This window comes from Suricata suricatta, chromosome 5 (genome assembly GCF_006229205.1).
Source record: "Suricata suricatta isolate VVHF042 chromosome 5, meerkat_22Aug2017_6uvM2_HiC, whole genome shotgun sequence".
Lineage (NCBI taxonomy): Eukaryota > Metazoa > Chordata > Mammalia > Carnivora > Herpestidae > Suricata > Suricata suricatta.
Genome location: NC_043704.1, coordinates 88,235,558 through 88,256,482, shown reverse-complemented (window position 1 = coordinate 88,256,482; position 20,925 = coordinate 88,235,558). Strand labels below are relative to the sequence as shown.

The 20,925-nt window shown below is 40.5% G+C and overlaps 1 long non-coding RNA gene across 1 annotated transcript in view; it reads left to right on the top strand.

Annotated features, from left to right (window-relative positions):
* Window positions 1-5,886, top strand: part of LOC115292740 — a 56,292-nt gene extending 50,406 nt beyond the window's left edge. Inside the window, exon 4 of the long non-coding RNA XR_003909112.1 lies at window positions 5,527-5,886. This is a non-coding gene — a long non-coding RNA (uncharacterized LOC115292740). The remainder of the gene's footprint in view (window positions 1-5,526) is intronic.
* The last annotated feature ends 15,039 nt before the right edge of the window (window positions 5,887-20,925 follow it).

The following is a 20,925-nucleotide window of genomic DNA, read 5'->3' as shown; positions in this document are numbered from 1 at the left end:
CAATCTCTGTCAACAATTTCATTCTGAATATCTGGCATTTCATTATTGAGGCTAATGTTAGACGTGCTTTCCAAGCATGCCTCCTTTACTCAATCATGACTACAAACATTCACTGAACCTTCGGTGCCGGCCACTGGCTGATTTGGGCAGACAGCAAGGTGAGTAAGACATGTTTCCTGCCTTCCAGCAAAGAGACAGATCTAAGCAAATAATTACAACCAATGTGAACATCAGAGTACAGAGAAGGAGAAATTAATTCTCCCTGGAATAGGTGATATTTCTATTGGGTCCAAAGATTCTTTTAGTTTTCTCCAGTTATAAATTTCCACTCTCAGTGGGTCAGTGTATTATGTCCCTGTGGTCTGGATCAAGAAGATTTAGGTGAAGCACTTCTAGAAAGACTAGCCCTTCAAGAAACAATAGAACCCTTTCTCCATATTCCCGTGTGGTTTCCTCTTCTATCTCATCTGTAGGGCAACAACCAAAATGACTATTTTTATAATAAACAGTAATTCACATTCAGAATGATACCATTGTCTCCTTTTGTTTGCTTATAAAAAAATATTTTTAAATGGCTGAATTTTTCCCCTGTCCTCTCTTTTTCCTACAGCCTGACAATTATTCAAGCTGGTATGACAAGTGATATGACTCAAAGTAGATGAGGCTCAGAACCTCTTTAACCTAAGAATTGGGTGGGAAGAGGTTCACAGTAGACCCATGATGGCTGGGTGAAAGAACGCATCATCGTGTATGTGCTTTTTGCCCATCTGTAGAAGCTAGGATGACACTAAACCCAAGTCCTGGTCTCCCAGTGCAATGGCAAGTTGTCTTCTCTGCCTCTGTAAGATGAACTGAATGAGTGATAGAAAACCATATTTCTAGGGGCACCTGGGTGGCTCAGTCAGTTAAGCATCCAACTTTTGATTTCAGCTCAGGTCATGATCTCACAGTTCAGGCTCTGTGTTGACGGAGTGGAGCCTGCTTGGGATTCTCTCTCTCTCCTCTCTCTCTCTCTCTCTCTCTCTCTCTCTCTCTTTCTCTTTCTTTCTTTCTTTCTTTCTTTCTTTCTTTCTTTCTTTCTTTCTTTCTTTCTCTCTCTCTCTCTCTCTCTCTCTCTCTCTCTCTCTCTCTCTGCTCCTATGCTGCTCACACACACACACACACACACACACACACACACTCTTCCTCAAAAAAAATAGGTAGAAACTAAAAAAAAATTTAATAATAAAAAAAGAAAAGCATATTTCTAGAAAGGTCACCCCTTGATTATTATAAGAATTTCAATGCCTTGTGGTAGTGGTAGCCCTCACTTTATTCTAGAGACCCTCTTTCACCTCAGCTTACAAAGAATCCCAAATGGAAACTTACTACATGTCCTATATACAGACACTGATTGCAGGGGGTGGGTCACAGAAATAAAATGGAAAGCAAAGGAGGAACACATTGTTGTTCTGCTCACTGTCTTATATTGAAACTACCTCACTTGTACAAAATGTTTAGGTAACCTGTAAATGTCATGTTCCCAGAGATTGTTTTCCTAGGAGCCAGTCCTTTTAAAAATGTCCCCACTGGCACACATTAAGTCTTCGTTCTCGTTATGACATTTGATAGAACTAGGAAGTTCACGTCAGCCTAAAGATTGACCCACATGACCCCTCCGCCTAAAGACAGGAAGTGGATCACTATGTTTTTATCGCACATGAACCAAGAAGTAGAAAACATTCTGTGTAATGGGCACATGCTGAGACTGCAATTTTTGTAAAAAGCCATTTTTTTAATTTCCTGACATTGACATCTAAATAATGTGTTTTATCTCTGCTCTCAGCCTCTAGGAGGGACTCTCTATCCTGTTTCTGTGTTTGGGGGAAGAAGACTAGAAGCTGGGCAAAATGCCTCTGTAGACTGACATATAGTTCTGTGACCCCAAGGGAAACTGAAGCTTCATACTATCCAGGGACAGAAACAGCTTGGATTTTGGAGGAGATTTAAAATTCTTTAAAACTCAGATTAGTAAAAGATGTTCAAAAACATGGAATATTTTTATTTTGGCTGTGTTTTAAGGTACTTTATTAAGCAACTTATAAAATATGTGGTAGTGTCTGTAAAGGTCCAGTTAGGAAAACAGAAACCACACTAGGTATTTTAAACAGAGGGGATTCAATACAAGGAATTAATAGCCTGGAAGGAAGGGGAAAAAAATAAAAAGCCAGGATGGTGAGCTAATCTGGAAATTATTAAGTTGGAAAGAGCCATCACCCTTTAGATGAGAGAACAAAAAGGAATAGGCAGAGATACCAGAACCAGGGAGCTGAGCTGAGGAGCTGCCACCTCAGAGTGGAGTGTGGGAAGGAGTCACCACTTAGCTGCACCCAGCAGCTCAGACTGCTGAGGGCATCTCTCAGCTGGCTCAGGCCTCTAAGGGGGCATCTCCTGACTAATGCTGGGGCTGCGGGGACTTCTGAGAGGACATCTCATGGCTGGCATCCAGGCCCCTGAGGGGGTTCTCTGTGGATGTCATGGGTGCCCACAGATGCTCTGGTCTTTGCCATCTGTCCTGAGATCTGTGCTGAGAGATGCTGACAGTTGCTGGAGGAAGAAACAAATCTCTTCTTTCTTCTAGTCTCTCCACACTCCCTTGCCCCTAGCACCTCCTATCTTTTTTGGACATAATAAATTACTAAGAGATACCTTAAAGAATCCTCTCAAGTCTAAACCTCGTCTTCCCTGCCAGCATTGTGCAGGAAGCAAGAGAGGTCAGTATCTCTCCAACCATGTATAGTGACTCCTTCCTTTATCTATTGGTTCAGTGATATGGAGGAACCCAAACTGCCAGGTAGCTCTCCTAATTGCCAATTCAACTTGTCCTTCTTCCTTTTGGAACTAAGCTCTCTAACAAGTGTTCATTACACACACTTGTGGGAATAGGAAGCAAAAATTTTGTAAGTGAATTATTAGGGATAACAGAGGAACTGTGGTGATTTTTACTTCTTTATTTCCAGATTCATAGATTATAATTGTGGGAGAAAAATACCATATATTGGTCATTGGCTTAAAGCATATACTACATCCTGTAGAAGAGGGATGCCACTTCAGAGGATGCTCCCTCAACTAGAGCCATAGCTGAATCATTAGGAGGCCATGTCATCTTTCTCTTAAGCCAGCTGCTTCTCAGTGTTAGTGGTAAGGCCAGTGACTTCCATGGGTGTGAACCCATTGCTCTACATTTTTTTTTTTTTGGCTATGAAATGAGTTGCTGAGTTTGAAGCAATTTGTATGTGATATCATGAAGGTAGAAAAGGCAATCCATAAGAACAGAGATACTGTGTTCACAAAAGTATTGCAAGCAGAGAAGACAAATCAGTATTTGGAACAAGTGCCTATGCCAGTGAAGACCATTGTGTAGTGGGTGGCTGAATTGTCCCCCTTCCCCCACAAGTGGTGCCATAATTAGAGCCAGAACTGACTTCTGCTATTATCAGCTTGAGCACTTAGTAGTGGTGGTTACCAGATCACAACTGGTAACGGGAAGTCCATGTTGTTGGGCCCAAATGCGGCCTCCATTCCTGCTGCCATGTTTTATGTACATGAACCTATTGACCAACAACCTGAGTGTTTGGAGAAAGAAACTGACAGATAGATTCTGTTTTCTACCAGATTATTGAGAACTTTGTCTGCAGCAGATACCTTTGTGGACAGTCACATAATTAAAATTCACATAAATATCTTCATTCTTTATGCCACTTCGAGAGGTCCACCTACATACTGCTTTGCAGACAATCTTCTGATCCTTTCTTTCCAAGTCCCTGATGATCTAGCTAAACCATTATTTATTACCCATGAAGCAATGTAGGCTCATCCATATTTTGCACCATCACTCAGTCCAGTCAAAGTAGACATTAAGATATATTGCTTTAAGTTCTACCCACTGAGAGATTTTTCTCCCTGAGTATTTTTTGTTTGTTTGTTTTTTCTCGCATATTCCTTATGATGGCTATAAAGCTCTATTCTTCATATGCTGCTATATTGAGGTAAAAACATCTGTAATCCAGACCATTTCTCCGTCATATGGGACATCTCCATAAAATTCTAACATTGGATGAAGGGACGATAGATAAACAGTAGAAGGGTGTGCTAGAAGCCTGAGCCATCAGCACATGTGGCTTTCTTGTTCCTTTGAGATGCTTGGGTCTATATTACACATGTCATTTCTACTTGGTGATGGAGGGTTGCTGTGCATGCCAAATCATGTGGCCTAATGAATCAGGCAGTACCAAGTCAGTCATGGGCAGCTCAAGTCACAAGGCCAGAGTTTTGTTCTCTACAATGTCCAATTAGAAAGTCAGGAACAGTTTTTCAAAATGAGAATAGTTATCTGTAAAAGTGGGCACCACTTTACTTCAAAGCCTCAGGGTATGTACCCTGGTCTTCATTTTGGGGGTTTGTCATGGGCTCCATACTGCATCCCTATTTACCATAGAAACACCCAGCTACTGGATCTTCTGAGTCCTAAGTCCCATGTAGCAGCATAGCTTGCACTGGATTAGTCTACAGTCTACACACTGGACTAGTTGAGAGTTCTTTTACTTTGTCAGTGCTCAACTCTGGCTGCATAAGGGTTAAACACTGAACTGGTCAGAGAAGCATGCTTAGAATATGTTATGTGTTGCTTCCAAAATACAGAGGCCAACCAGATAGTGAAAACTGTTTTTGGTTATAGATGGTACATATTTCACTTTGGAGAGAATGTCCCAGTATGATCCAGAATATTCGGCCTGGGAGATAATGGAAGCATAATTTGAGTAAAGTTCTTCACAATTAATAAAATGTGGGCATATAATATGGTGGCTGGGAGCAGACATGGAAGAAACTTTCAAAAATATATTAAGATAGGATTATTGGGGTCTTCATTTAAAAAGGACATCATTCTTTGCTCATGATAAAACACTGTCACATATTATTTTAAAAGTTTCTAATGTTTATTTATTTTTGAGAGATAGATAGAAAGACAGTGAGCACAAGTGGGGAAGGGACACAGAGAGAGGGGGACAGAGGATCCAAAGCAGGATCTATTGATAGCAGTGAGCCTGATGTGGGGCTTGAACCCATGAACTGTGACATCATGACTAAGCTGAAGTCAGAGCCACTCAGGCACCCCAACACGGTCACATCTTTTAAGAATTATATGGAAGAAAAAAAAGAATTATGTAGAAGATACATGAATTAATAATGGAAAGAAGATTCTGTAAGTGGTGCAAGGCCATACACTATTTTACACATCTAAGGTGCATGCCCATTGTGCAGATGAAGACAGTGAGGTTTTGTGTAATCAGGTAACTTGTCTGATTTATCACAGCTAATCTACAACAGAGTTTCAAATCAAAACCAGCTGTATGGATTGGTATACCAAAACAGGTGATATGGTTAGGAGATGTACATAAGTTTATGTCTCCTAATCTTAAATCTTAATTTAAATATTTTGTCTAATTTTTCTTTCTCCTTTTTCTCCTTTTCAATCCCTATCACAAGGGGGAATAGAAGAGACTTTTTAAGACTGAGAAAGAATGGATGTCTAAAGGTTCTTCTTTGCATAGCAGAGATCCACATCCAGATTCCTTGAAGGATCCTGAGGAAGAGCTTGGAGGGGAATGGCTGTGTGGTGTAGTTGGAGAGCCTGAACTTTAGGCTCTGGGCCTTTCAGCTCTAGCAAAGAGTTCTGTGCCAAACTTGCACAGAATCAGCACAGCTTTCTGAACTGAAGGGACTGGAAGTGCTCAGACAATGAACACATGATTGGTATGGGTTGAAAACAAGAGGGCTTGGTCCAAGTGATGTGAGCTAGGTAAGTTCCCAGGGGCTTTTGTATAACCTGGGGATGCTCAGTAAGATGAAGGCTTCTACTGAGATGTATTTTGATTTTGGAACAAAATGAAGTATTGTGACATGTCTCATAAAGCTTTGTGGAGTAAAAGTCACACCTCCTACTTGTGTATTTGTTTTGGGGCACAGAAGTGAAAAGCAGGGCCGTGGTGATGATAGGACTATGGCCCTGGGTATTAGAGAGCTTGAGAATCTGCTTTCTATCACCAAGGACTTGAAGGGAAAAGGATGGCCTTATGTGCACCTTAATATCATCATCAACCCAATATGTTTTCAGCTTATTATTGGCATGTGTCAGTGGCTGGTTCACTTAGCTGTTTGGAAGAGAATGCTAATGAGGCCAAGGTCAGGGCTCTCATTTCCATACAGTGAAATACACTTAGTGAGCAAGAACTTCAGCTCTAGTTACCACAGATTAAATCCCTAACCCTCACCGACTGCCTTACAAATAGGTGTGCTGGGTTCTGGGAGGTCAGGTGAGAGGGTGTGAAAGAGTCAGCACACAAAGCCTTGCTGTGTCCAAGAGCAGAAACTCACTGTCCTGTAGATATCCCTGTAATCTGCCTGAGTGCTTATAAAGGAGAGAACACGCCGCTGCCATCTGAACTAATTCACGAAAGAGAAATCTATCAAACCAATTCCTCTAGTTTCTGAACAGAATCTGATATGGCAAAAAGCTCTATCATTAGTTGGCTTAGCGCCATATCTGCCGAAACATTTTACATATTATATGTATATAGTGTGGTGTAATTTACAAAAATGATACAGATATTAAGAAGCATGTTTAAAATTTTGCAAAATAAAGGTGAGGATTCTAAGACTACATTTAAATAAAAATTCTGAAAAGGAAACCATAATTAGAACATGTACAATGTTCCTAAGATTTTTTTTCTATTGTGTTATAATTTATATGCAATGCACTGGTCTTAACGATTTGGTTCAATGGATTTTGACAGTTGTATGTAGCCATGTAATCACCACTCAATATAAGATATAAAACATTTCCATTATCCCAGAAAGTAACCTTTGCTCTTTGCCAGTAAGTTTCTCCACTACCCTCCCTGGCAACCATGATTTTATCAAAAGAGATTATTTTTGCCTTTTCTTGAACTTCATACAGATGTGATCAATCAATATGTCCTTTTTGTGTGTCTGGCATTTTTCAGTTAATGCATCTGAGGTTCATGCGCATTGCTACATTGCATCTGAAGCTTATTCTATTTTATTTTTTATTTTTATTTTATTCTTATTTATTTTATTTTGGTATAAAGATATGACAATTTGCTTGTCCATCGTCCTATTGGTAGATATTTGAGATGTTTCTTGTCTTCAACTATTATGGTTAAGGCTGCTATACACATTTTCCTGAAATTATTAAAATTTATGTTTAAATTCTCATATTTCAGGCTAAATCTCTGAGAGCAGTAACTCCTACAAACTGTTTCCTGGTTCTTTCACTTTGCTTTGATTTTCTGCAATTGTTACCAAGATTAAAGAGCGTTAAAAAGTTACATTTTCCCAAATGACTACTAAGTTATAGGTACAGGCATGGTATTGAGAAAGGCCAAAACACATATTCGTTACATCCAGGTATGTATCAGCTTCCTGAGCCGTGTCAGTTAAATCCAAATGAATATGCTTTTGCATTCCACTTTTCAAAGCCTCTCCTGTTTGTCAGTAATTCATTATTTGTGGTTTATTCAATAAGAATTCATCAAGCTCCTACTATGTTTGTTGGGCCTGTGCTGGGTTCTGCATACATAATAGCAGAGGGTTAACTTTGGGTCAGAATCAGGGTGATGCTTGGTGTGCCTCATCCATAGAAACTAAATGGGTAGTTTTCACATTGATCTGAATACAGTAAATGGATACAGTAGAAGTATAGAGAGGGTTTTGTGGAAACCCTGTTTTTGTTCCTGTTTTTGCCTAGAGCCCACTTGATCATACTGTTCTAATATCACTTTCTTTGTTCAGCTGTACCTATCCAATTATGGTTTCCTTCTCCATTTCAGGGGCAGAACAGAGACTGTTCCCTATTGGTCTTGGTATCTCAGTCCATGCCTGGCTCTCAGAAGGGAGTGACCAACTTTAGGTCTGAAAAAAAATTATGGAGCAAAAGGGATATCTTAGACCTGTCTTGGAGAGGATATTAGGGTGTTGGTGAGTGGTGGGGGGATGGCATTTTAAATAAGAAACAGTTTGATCTGTGAAGATCCTTTGGGTACTAATTGTTTTCTCTATTGAAAATGTTCCCATTTAATATTCCTGAATCACCATCATGCTTTTGAATTCCTTTTAGCAATTCAGTTTTTAATTAACTTTTTAAAAGCCTTTACTACATACACATCTACATAGCAAAATGGTTATGAGCCAGGATTTTTTTTTTTTACAAAAGATTATGTTCTTGTCATTTCTTTAAACAACTATTCTGTTGAATGCCTTACATATAAAAGAAGAATATGACAAAAACAAAATAGTTGCCTAACATTTCAACAAAGACCTTTATCTTGAATAGGATGAATAAAAGGAATTGTTATTATTATGATTTTTTACCCATTCCAGGTAGAAGAATGGTCTATTTTTCAAATAATTTAAAAAATTAAATAGTTTCTTCTTCATAATTGATAATCAAATCTAGCCGATTTAATTTGTTGTTGAAGAATATGCATCTCATTGGCTTAAAGAAACTATTATTAACAAAGAAATTGGAATCTCTTTATTTCACATTTTTCATACAAGCGGAAACTGTACATAAGGATTTAGGAAGAGTATTTTAGCATACTTTCTTTTCCCTTTATGCTTATAGGCTTTGAGTAAATTGCATAGGAAACTTCTCTGATTGAGTGTTGGAGGTCATCTTTTGGTAAGCATGGCACACAATGAATCCAGGCATTATGAATTCTAAGATGTAAATTACAGGAGCTTTGAAGATAGGAATGATTCTCCTAGGCAATGCATTGTACAAAGGAGCAGAGTGAAAATGTCATCATTTATGTTTTATTTTGGACAGGATCATCTCCTCAATTCTTTCCTTTCCTACTTTGCTTTAGCAGATTTTGACATAAAAGAAACCTCATATTCTTTGTAGATATAATGTGGAAGCCTAATATTTTTGAATTCATAATACAACTTTCTTTCTACGCTTTTAATAAGATCTTAAAGCATTTAAGAAGGATTAATTAAGCTTTACAAAGCAACTGTAAGATGATTTGATCAAGTCAAAAACATAGTCATAAAGTCTGTACTAACTTTCAATTACTGTATGTCCCAGTGGAAGAAAAGCACAGATAATACAAACCACAGATAATACCCAAACCATTTCTACTCAATGAACAATGGCAAAGATGCTTTTAAAAATGCAGCTAATCCCAAATCATTTATATTTGATCTTAGAATGCATTATATAATTTTTAAAATAAAACTATATGACAATATACTGCCATCATTGTGCTTTACATAAATGGAATCTACAATGAATTCGGTCTCCTTGTATATATGATGATTACTGGAGGAAAGAAATACCTATGTGTCAGAAGTGGTCCAGAGATGTGTTTTTGCCTGTCTACAATCTGCAAAGTGAAATCACGTACATGAAGTTGCATTTCATATTACTTTAGTGATGGAAGAGCTCTCCTCCTAGATAAACAATGCCAGCATGAGCCCCACTCATTTGATAGCAAAAAATGAGGTCACTATAGTGACACATGACTTGCTAGGGTTAGTTAATAACATTATTTTTTATAATAGAGGAGAGAGAGAGAAAGAGAAAGAGGGAGAGAGGAACCTAAATTTTCCACCAGAGCTTATTCCACCAGAGCTCTCCAATGAGAGTGTTTAAGCAAATTATGGCCCATCAACCTCCTATCATTCAACTACCATTAAAACATTGCAACTGGGTAGCAACACCCCCACCCCCCCACCAAGAGATGACCCTTCTTCTGGGCTTGGCCCCTCCCTATTTCCCATGTCTGAGTTGGGTGCCCCTCTTGGATTCTGCCTTTAAGGCTGAACATGCCTATGGTATTTATAAGCTTCACTGTATTGTCTCTGAAACCTTCTGTGTTCTTTGAAAGCTGAGACCATGGCAACCTTGTTTATCATTTCATTTCGAGAAACTACCCAAGCGGTTGACCCGTGATTATCATTCACTAAACACTAATTTCAGTTGAATAGAATGTTATTAATACAAACAAGGAAATCAAGAAAAAAATGTATTCACAGCCAAACACACAGTCACATATTCTCCGGCTCTCTCCCTTTCTATACCCACTCCCTTCCATATTTAGCCCTGACTCTTTTCTGGCTAGCTACTTTGCTTGTTATTCAAGAACCAGAGCAGATGACTTAGCATGGCAAGATGCTGCGCTGTCACAGGTAATTTACGAAGTGTACCTGGCATCTAGAAGTGGTAGCTTTGACAGAGAAACAACTTTTTGATAACAGCCTAAAAAATAAACCATTAAACTTTTGGCTTTCAAAAAAGAACCAATAAATGTGCTCAACAGATACTCTTACCCCACAGCTGAGCTTTACCCCAAACCTAAGCGAATCAAACCTCTTCAGTGACCTGTAAGCAGTGGCACAGGTGACCTCGTGGTAGAGCCAGAGACCCTTTCAACAGTGCCTTCTGAGTATCCCCTGTGTTAGTCAGCTCAGGCTGCATGTGCCATAGAGTGGGTGGCTTACACAACGGGCATTAATTTCTCATAATTCTGGAGACTGGGAAGTCCAAGATTAGGGTGCTAGCAGATTCAGGGTGTGGTGAGGACCCACTTCCTGGTTTGCAAACAGATGCCTTCTCACTGTGTCCTCACATGACAGGCAGGAGTGCTAAGGGGAGGGACAGAGAGAGAGGGAATGCTCTGGTCTGATTTCTTCTTCTAAGAGCACCAATGCCATTATGGGAGCTCCACCCTCATGACCTCACCTAAACCTAAATACTTACCAGGGTGCATCTCCAAATACCCATCACACTGGGGGGTTAGGGCTTCCACATGTGAACTCGGGAGGGACATGTGAACTCGGGAGGGACACAAATATTCAGTCCATAGCAACAGCCCTGTGCTGCCTCAGGATTCTCCTTTCCATGGCCAGATATGTGCCATTTCCACAAATATAGGGCAAGTTTTCCTTTAAGAATTTATATTTGAAAAAGAACAAAATGTTCCCATATATTAAGGCCCAAGTTATGGGCCTCATTATTGCTATGAGCTCAAGTGTCAGAATCTTATAACTGAGTCCTGATGAGTTCACTGTGGTCCAATGGAGCTGAGTGGGGTGTAACAGGGATGGGGCAGCATTTGGGGGGAGGTTGCCCACCACAGGTAGGAAGAGGTCTAGTTTTAGAGCAAGAATTCCTCAGAAGTGGGAAGAACCCAGGAATGGAGTCACTGAGGATGGGTGATATCAGAAAGTCTGGGAAGTCAGGTGGTTGGCATCTGGAGTATTTTATTTTTGAGAAAGAGAGACAGAACATGAGCAGGGGAAAGGCAGTGAGAGAGGGAGACACAGAATCCAAAGCAGGCTCCAGGCTCTGAGCTGTCAGCACAGAGCCTAACATGGGCCTCGAATTCACGAATGTGAGATCATGACCTGAGCTGAAGGCATATGCTTAATTGACTGAGCCACCCAGCACCCTACCATCTGGAGTATTTATCCTCAGATCTTGGGTCCTCTGCCTCCTGACTGGGGCTGCAGGGTTCTTAGAACACCCTGACTTTTGATTTCCTAGCATCTATAACCAGTTATAATTATGTGCCTCTGTGTAATTTTATTTTATTTTTTGGTCCTGCTTCCCCTTGGCAAACACCATGCATTTTTGTCTTGTTTTATCATTGCTCCTTCATCCTCAGGCTTAGCACAGTGTTTGGCACATAATAAGCATGAATATATATATTTCTTGAATGGATGAACAGATTAATTTGACTTCATTGCATGCATTCCCAGAGGGGCTGAGTTAGCAGGTAGAGTAGTCCCATAGAGCTTCATTGATGGAAAAGGAAAAAAATCACAGTTATCAAATGAAGATGGGTTGAGGCCAGAAAAGTAAGTCATGGATGCCGCGAGTCAGAAGCCAGAGGCAAGGTTATTTGTCCCTCCTGCCTAAGGTAATATGAGGTCGTGGGACTTTGGATTAGGCCTGAGCATATGTCCCCAAAGGTGTTCCCAGCAGTGTGGAGAGGTCTTGGGACCATGTTATCTGATGCAGTGCAGGGCTGACACAATGTGTTTTGAACATAGTTGGTTCAATTCATCTTTCTAAGCTCTGATGGCTATAATAGATCTCTCTCAGAACTGAGTACACACAAGACTTTTTCTCCCCTTCTCTACTGAAATTCTTTGATCCTGATTGAATAATGATATCAATAGTGAAGGAAATACCAGCAATCATCTGAGAACACCACCATTTTCATCCATCCTTCTCCAAACATCCATGGCATTCTTTTGGCCTGTTACACACACACACACACACACACACACACACACACACTCACACTCATTGGTGAAAAAACCTGTAGGTTTGTGCACAGACCCTGAAGCACATTGGGAAACCTATTCTCAGGGTCCTTCGCTCTTCCTTGAGCAACCCTTCCTAAAAGAGTGGCTTATGTTCCCACCGTAGAAAGTTGTGGAGAAAACCTCTTAGGATTTCTTTGCAATTCCCCTTTCCAGAAGGGACATTAGTCATAACAACCCTGGCACTCAGTGACCCTGTCCCCGCATTGTATGCTGTGCTTGGCTATGGCACTACCCTTTCTCATTCACAGGAAGGCCAGCACCATCTCCCAATCAAGTTGTCTCTCCAATAACCCACACTGCTTAAGGCTCACCCTTGTGTGATAAAACTGTGGCGGGGCTAAGAATAGAAACCACAGATCCTGCCTGCCAATCCTGCATTCTAACCTCTAATCCACTTGTAGCAAGGACAAATGTTTTCAGGAAAATAAAATGATGCTGTAGAGAACACAGTGGCATGACTGATCCTATCGTTGGGTCTTCCCCACAAAAGCCTAGAAATAGGCTGAATTCCCACCCATACCCATATTCCATCTAGTTTCAAGCTTCCTCTAATTGCTAATGCAGCCTGAGTTACACAAGCTGTGAAAAAAAAAATGAAAAGAGAACACAGGCAGGAGGGGGAAGGAGACCTAAAGTGCCATCACTGTTGCAAGTTACTTAATGATGGGAATATGTCTTTTGTGTTTCAGTACAATGCAAATAGCCTGATAGAAGTTCAATATTAGATGAATAGGAGGCTCACGTTTGTCCGATGGAAAGTTGGCTAAGTGGGCGAATTCCTTAATCTAGTGACTGGATTTGAAGGCCTGAGGCAGCCTGTTCAGTGGAAAGTACCCTCAGAAAACCTAAGTGGGAGTCCCAGCTCGCCACTCCTATCTGGTTCAAAGGGACAAACCATTTCATCTCGCAAGCCTTGGAGCTCTTAGCTCTAAAACAGCATGAAAGTAACAGCCCTGTTTGCTGCACAGAACTGTTTTGAGGCTCAGTGAGAGAGAATGTCTAGGAAATGCTGTATCAACTGTAAATCTATCTGTAACTATGGGGAATTATTATCACTGGACACAAATCCGTTTATTGTTCCTGATTGGCTGTACACATAATTCAAATTCCCCAGAAAATAGCTCAGCCTTCACTTCCAGCTGTGTGGTATGCAGCTTCTAAACATTTCTACTGAAACCTTGCCCCTTAAAACCTTCAGTCTTGAGGGTCTGCACGGAGCTCAGTTAACTGCTCCATCCCCAGGCCGCTGCGGGGCAGGAATTTCTGATTCGCTGTTTTAACCAGCTCAGCCCTTCTGCAGCTTGGCCACTGACGTGTTTTCACAAAGATGCAAACCGGAGTGGAATCAAACATGAACTTTGGTGAGATGAGTTCTAGGAGGAATCTGGTTTAACAAATGAGATATGTAAACAGGACTCAGGAAGCTGTGGCGACAGACTTCTCTTACAAAGCTTTAACTTGCTCAGTTTTGAAACGCCATGTTTGCTCTGCTGTGTGCTGAGCGTTTCTGTGAAGTAACAATGTACATTGAGATTTCTCAGCTGGTGGGGTGATAACATTTAAAATATTATTCTCGTTCAATATCATTTTGGAATTTTCATGGCATTAATGAAACAACCTCATGCTGTAGGGGAGGATGAGTGTATTTTCAGTCTGGGTTTTGGGGTGGTTCAGCCTTCTTTAATTAAGCGCATGACAATAGATTTATTATTGAAAAAATAAAGAAAGAGGTCAGATAAAATCAGCAAATGACTATTGGAAGGCAGTCACTTATTCTTTTCTTTTTAGGAAAGGAATTTGGTAGCTTTTGTGTATCTTTCCAATATTTTTACACAAATAGAAACAAAACACAAATACATACTCATATTTTCCCCCTTTACAGAGGTAAGCCACCCCCTCTACAATGTCAGAAATCTTATACTTTGTGTTTCTATAATAATAAAACACAGCTATAAGAGGATAGATGTTTTAGGACTCCACACTTGCTAGTCAGTAATAAATGTAGAATAAATGCAAGAGCCCTACAGGTTACAGATGCATGCCTTGATACAGTAGTCACGATAGCTACAAAACAGCACATGCTTGCCTTCACTCAGTCTGCAGTGAGAATAAAATCAGAAGAGAAAGAAGAAGATATGAAGTGGAACAGTGTGGTTGGGAAATTCCCATGCCTTCACCCTTAAAAAAAAAAAATAAAAAAGAAAGAAAAAAAAACCTCTCTTGTAAGTGAGGCCAAAGAGAGTACTAAATTCATCTACTATGAGTCAAAGAAAATAGTTATTAACATTTATTCATCAAACTGGGTCCTTGGTGTTGGCTGCATCTATGAAATTTCGGGGGCTGTGCTCTCTGTCAATGCATTTGTATCAAACAATAAGTGTCTGAGTTCTTATTGCTTAAGTGCCCAGTTTCTAGGTGGTTTTCTTTTTCTTTTTCTTTTGTTTTTGGCCCTTGAGTAAGTATCCAAAGAACAGATTTGTTAACAAAGAATAAGACTAGACAACAGGTGAGGAAAAATAAGAAAAGTCTTCCACGATTCAAGAGAAGATTAAAAAAATTGTTTTAAGTCTTTTCCTTTTCTAAGCAGATTTAATTGAGAAGTATGAACCAAGAAAACTTACAACATCAATATTTGGCTGGCTTGTCTCAGATAATAGCTTGTGTGACCAATGGAAGTCATGGGGGAGGGGAAATTCAGAGAGCAATGCGGAACTTCTCTGTCATCTCAGGGTTTCACAATACACACAGGAAACATTTGTAGTTGGCCCTCCGTTAGCCCAGAAGATTAGCTAATCCCTTGTTTCACCATAAAATGCCTTTAAAGCACGAGGTCCTAAACTGCGAGCAGTGTGGGAGACTCACAATCCTTCTGGATTATAGTTTAGAGACGCTTTACACTGTTCACATTGCCTTGGGCAATCCGGGAACTGGGGTGGTTCTGGGAGATGGGCTGGGTTGACATGAGGCCTCCGCAGCCCACCAGTGGGCTAATTGTGCAGTGTGCCCTGGGAATTCTGTAACAGTGTTCTTAGAGTAGTGTCAGATTTCTGAAGCCAAGAGATGGATTAACTGTCTAGGTGTCCCAGCCAAATTTCAACTCCAATGAATACATCCTGTCTATACGATCTTTATGTCTGTATAATAGAGCTGCGACCTGGTGTGAACAAAGATAAGCGGCCGTATTTTCCCACGGTAGTTTCTAAGCTTACCTTCACCACTAGCCTGCTTTCCCATTCGTAGATTTCCCACTAGCTCTTTTTTCCTAGACGTAGCCATTTATTTCTAAAATCCTTGGGGAAATTTTTGAGATGATAATTCTTTTAATGTGTATAAAGAATTCATCAGGTTTATTGTGCTGCAGAAGGCTTTAGACATCATCTGGTCCAATGGTCCTATGCCTTTTATTTTACAGATAAAGACACAAGAAGCCCAGAAAGGTTAAGCAGCTGGCTCAAGGTCACTCAGCTGGTTGGCCCCAGTAGATTTGCAGTGTGGGCCCATGGGTAATTCTTAAGCTATTCCATAGGTCCTATGTTTTCACAACTCCACACTGAGCAAAGGCCCTAACTAAGAGCAGTTTTGTCACACATTCTACATCTGATACTTTTCACCTCTAAGGTGTAGTGGGGATACCAGAATGCCATTGCCTGAGATCAGCTTGGAGGGTCAGCTGCTCACAGAATTTCCTGTGAGCTGAGGCAGCTGACAGCTGGGAGTATCTACCACATTTGTCTTTCTGAATAGCCCCCATAGCTAAGCTGGAATTTAGCATAGATTCCAAATTGCAAATATGGCCAAATTCATTTTGCTTTAACCATCTTGCAACACAGGGTTCTCTCTCTATATGTAAAATACAAATATAGAAAATAAATAATAGAAACAGGGAAGGGAAAAGAAAAAAGCATAAAGGGAAAGTTCTTTTGTTTTTGATAGGAAAATAATGAAAGATAGGTAAAATTTATACACAGAAATACATATCATAAAGTCTTGTTCAGTCTGGAGAAGGGTGTTAACTTTGGCTCTGAGTTTCTTAGTCGCCTTAGCAAAGTGGGATAGATGGGTTATTTTAATATTTAATATTCATAAGATTTAAAAAAATAAATTCAAGAGAAGCATGGCTCTTACTCACACTCAGGCCAGAGAGATATTTTCCCTCTTAATAACATCCTCTGGGTGGATATAATAGTGAATTTCATGCAGCTACTTCTCACTATATTCTTCGGCGCAAGCCAAACAGAACTAACGTAAATCAGAAAACGTATTTCCAGGACATTGAGTGTTAAGAGCAAATAATGGATCTAAATACACATCGCACTGTTTAGAAATCAGTAGATTAAGTGTCCTTCAGGAAATCTTCTGTATCTACTGTTCCTTAAAACTGCTTTTAAAAGTAATTGTTGGGTGGCAGAGAAAGAACGCATTAAATAGCGAGTCCGGGTAAAATTCTCGTTGCCGAGGCAAAAGCTACTAATATTCCACAACATCCAGGCGCTCTGCTTCTTCACTGGCCAAATTGAAGGATTTCCCAGTCACCTTTGCGGTTAGGCGTGACCATGTGACTGAGCGCGAGCCAATGAAATGTGAGCACCCTTGCCCTGGCCTCTCTCTGTTTCCCCTTAGTCTGTCTCAGAGTTGTTGGAGGGAGGAAGTGCGCGGCCTGGGGGTTGTCGTGTGGCAAGCACAGGATTGGTGTTAACGTTGCTGTTCTTTAGAAATCTAAGCTTGTATGTGTGGCGTGCATGGGGAAGGGCCGTGGCAGGCCAAGCAGTGTCCCTGCAAAGCGGGCCGAATTTCTAGCAGTTAAGCCGTTCAGGGTGACCAGGCTCTCTCCTATGTCCCACCACCGCATCTTCCTTCCCTCCCCTCCCCTCCCCTCCCCTTCCCTTCCCTTCCCTTGTAGATCCAGGCAACAGTCCGTTCAACCTTCAGACTCTGACCCAGACTGTTACAATCTAGGACCTGTTCCATCCAGCTCAAACTTTTCAATAGCTTTCATGGGGTTCTTCTGGAAAAAGAGGCTAAGGTAACACCAATGACAATAATTCCTGATAGCAAGTACAGGCTTTTGAGTATATGAAGTTCTGTTTTGTTTTGTTTGTCCCATTCAAAAAAACCTCTGGTGATTCTGTCAGTGTAGTTTTTGATGTGAGGAAGTCTTACGATATTCCTTGCTAAGGCATGTTTCTGGAAAGATGATTTCACAAAAACAGACATTTTTGCATTGAAATAGGAAATAACTCAGTTTCTGAAGAACTATGCACCAGGTAAGTCTTTCGTTAGGAACTTAGCATCTTTTTTCTTTGCTCCTGACCAGAAGTATAAACATAGCTAGAGTCTTGGCTAATAATAACACCGAGATGTGTACAGTCCTGGCCTTCTTACCAGCTTGCTGAGTTATTTGTGTCAGCAAGGATATTATCATAAGTACATTCCTTTTCCTGCTAACACGTGATACACCATTGTATGATTTCCCATCATACAAGCTTTCTAATCTCATTTACAGTCACAGAAGTTGAAAATAGATAATCAGCCTTTAAGTACATTACAATCTGTAAAGTAATCCAGATATGGCTAGAGTGCAAGCAATGTGGAGCATTGCAGGGGCTCCAGACTGGGGGACCTGCTTCTAGTCACCTATTAATGAGTCCTATGACTTCCTTCAGCTCCTTGATTTCTCGTGACCCACTTTCAACATGTACAAATTCAGTTTGTTTCTCTCAGTATCTCTCCAATCCTCATATAGAGCCTCCTTTTCTAAGTATTTCAACTTGATTTGCAATACAGGCTTCAGTCATGGTATGAGACAGACCAGGGCCACATATAGGACTGCTTTTTCTGAGCCTGAAATGTATACGGGAGACCTGCCAGTGTCCTTGTTCTTCATGCTCTTCAATTCTACCAAATGCTCGCAGAACAACAAGTTATACTGGAGCTGACCTGGGCTGATTTTGTCCCACGCCATTCCTTTGCCTTCCCTTTCTTCCTTTATTCATTCATTCATTTGGACATTTAAATTTCTGTAGCAATAAAGGAAACTTCTCTTCTGAGGATATCTGTTAGGCAAGTAGTGAACAGACCAAGTGATTAAATGAAACTGTGAAACCTGACTTTGCTTGAGCACCTCACCATTTCCTTAAATCTATTTGGCATTTAGTGGTTCGGTTCATCTGACTGTTGACAATTGACTTATTAATAGCTATCCTTTGTTACAGGAATCCTCTTCATTGATCAAATGTCCTGTGAGGTAGTTGGAAAGAAGGGAGCAGTTGCAAATGGATTTAGAGAATGGTAGGTACAGTTTGCAAGATGATAACAAATAGAAGAATGCAAATTGAAAAAGAAGGGGGTGATTTAGATAGTTTGGTTTCTTTGACTCAAGGATGAGGCTTTCCCAAGGGAAGCTGAAGGACAGAGTTGTGTCTCCTCTCCGAGAACTGGCTGAATAGTGTAGCCAGTGTACCATCTGAGAGGATGTTTCATAAGAGAAGGTGGGGAAAGCATGCAAGACCCAGCTTGCCTAGACCATATGTGATCACCCTGGACTTGAATCCAGGTCTATCCACCTTAGGTGTAACTTGGCTCCCAGCAAGATTGATTCCTGTAGTGTGAATCACTGTGATATGCCATTTGCTAATTTTATTATTTTTGGAGAAGAGGAAGTGAGCGAATAGCCAAATGCTAAATAAAGCTGTACTCCTGCATTCAGTTCAGTGTGTAGTGTGCTGAGGAAGTGACCAACAGCAGGGGATTGATACGTGAACGTTCTTGTACTCTAGGTTTTGATGCTGCTGTTGTTATTGTGGTTGTTCTTATTTCTGTTTTGCCATCAATGGTGGCAGCTCCCAGCGGTCATTGGATAGGCCTTGGCCAGCTCCCTAAGGGCTGCTGCTTCGCCCAGTGACTGTGTCTTTCCTGTTAGCATGCTGATCATACTTGGAAATTATGAGTCAGTGAAATGTAGCCGTGAGCAGTGAGGGTGAGTAGATTATGAGGGCAAGTGCAGCCAAGACTTCCTGTACCAGCTCAGGGTCCTTATCTTTGGGAGAAGATAGGGACTCACACTGGCAATAGGAACACCAGAACTCACCTGGCATTTGCTGTGTACAGGGGAGCAGATTTAAATTAATCTTATTTTGCAGACTTTAGGGTGGAGCCTTGAGAGCCATGTTATAATGTCACTGTTATTGACACCTTCAATTTGTTATTAGTTGGTGAGACTCATTAACTATTCCCATTTGTCTGCCCTCATTCAACTCCTAGCAACTGCAGCTGTAGTCCTATTTAGAATAATAGAGTAAGATTGGTAACATTACTGATTTAACAGGAAATTAGACGACTTACATTCACAGAGCTTAGGTAATTGATACCAACAGCACTTTTCTTGTAATTTATGCACTATGATTGATTTCATTCCCTAGCTGGTCCTAAAAGAATCTCTGAAGCATATTCATATTCAGCCATCAGATTACTGTGCAAAGGAATTAAATGAGCATTACCCTGCTTGCTGTCTATTCCAGAGCTGGCAAAAAGTTTCTAAGTGGTTTGGAGCTCAGAAGTCAGTCTGAAATTATAATGCTAATACGAAAGAATTCAGCCTCAGAGCATTTCTTTGTAAGTGACAGCTGTGAATTTATATGAAGAAACCTTCTTACTGACAAGGACACAATTACAGATGGGTCAATTACTAACTCTTATTTTAAGAGTATTTTTATAAACTCTATGTAAATATGTATTCCCTGAAATACCCTAAAAACATTCATTCACCTATAATAGCATTGTTATAAATGACCCATTTCCAGATGTTCATTCTTATTTGCATCTGGTATTTGCATCATAATATATGACCTTGCTTCCTGCTTCTCCATACCCCTCCCTAGTGTAATTAACAATCCTGAGTACAGACCATTTGATAAATAAAGAATAAAAACTAAATCCATGTGTTCTACCCCAGAAATCTCATGAAACAATGGCAAAGAAGAGACAATAAACCTACAGAGTTCAAGTAAATCATTATTATCGTATTTGGGCTACTTCTTCAGCAGACCAGGCATGGGCTGGGGTCTGGCTGCCTACTCCTACGGCTTCATTTACCACATCTCCTCATATGACTTGTATTCAATCACGTGGAACCGTCCCCAGTCTCAGGCTTGTCACCCTGTTTCAGGCACCTGGGCTACTGTGCTGGCCCTTTCTTTTCCCTGGCATGTCCTCTTCTGCTTCTTCATCTGGTGATGATTGCTCATCCTTCATCCAAGAGTCACTGATTCCACAGTCTCAGTCAAGTCTTCTTCCTGTGTTCCCTTAGCAGCCCATGATTGAGCCGCCCTAACCTTTGTCATACACTATTATTAATGTGATTTATGTGCTTATCACCCCATTAGACTGTAAGTTCCTTGAGGGCAGAGATCACTAATTAATTAAGTGTGAACTGCAGCATCTATAACAATACTTGACACAGAATGGTGCTTGATAAGTGTTTCCCAAATGATTTGTGAATGTAGAATGCAGCTCTCTGAAAGGCCAAGTTGA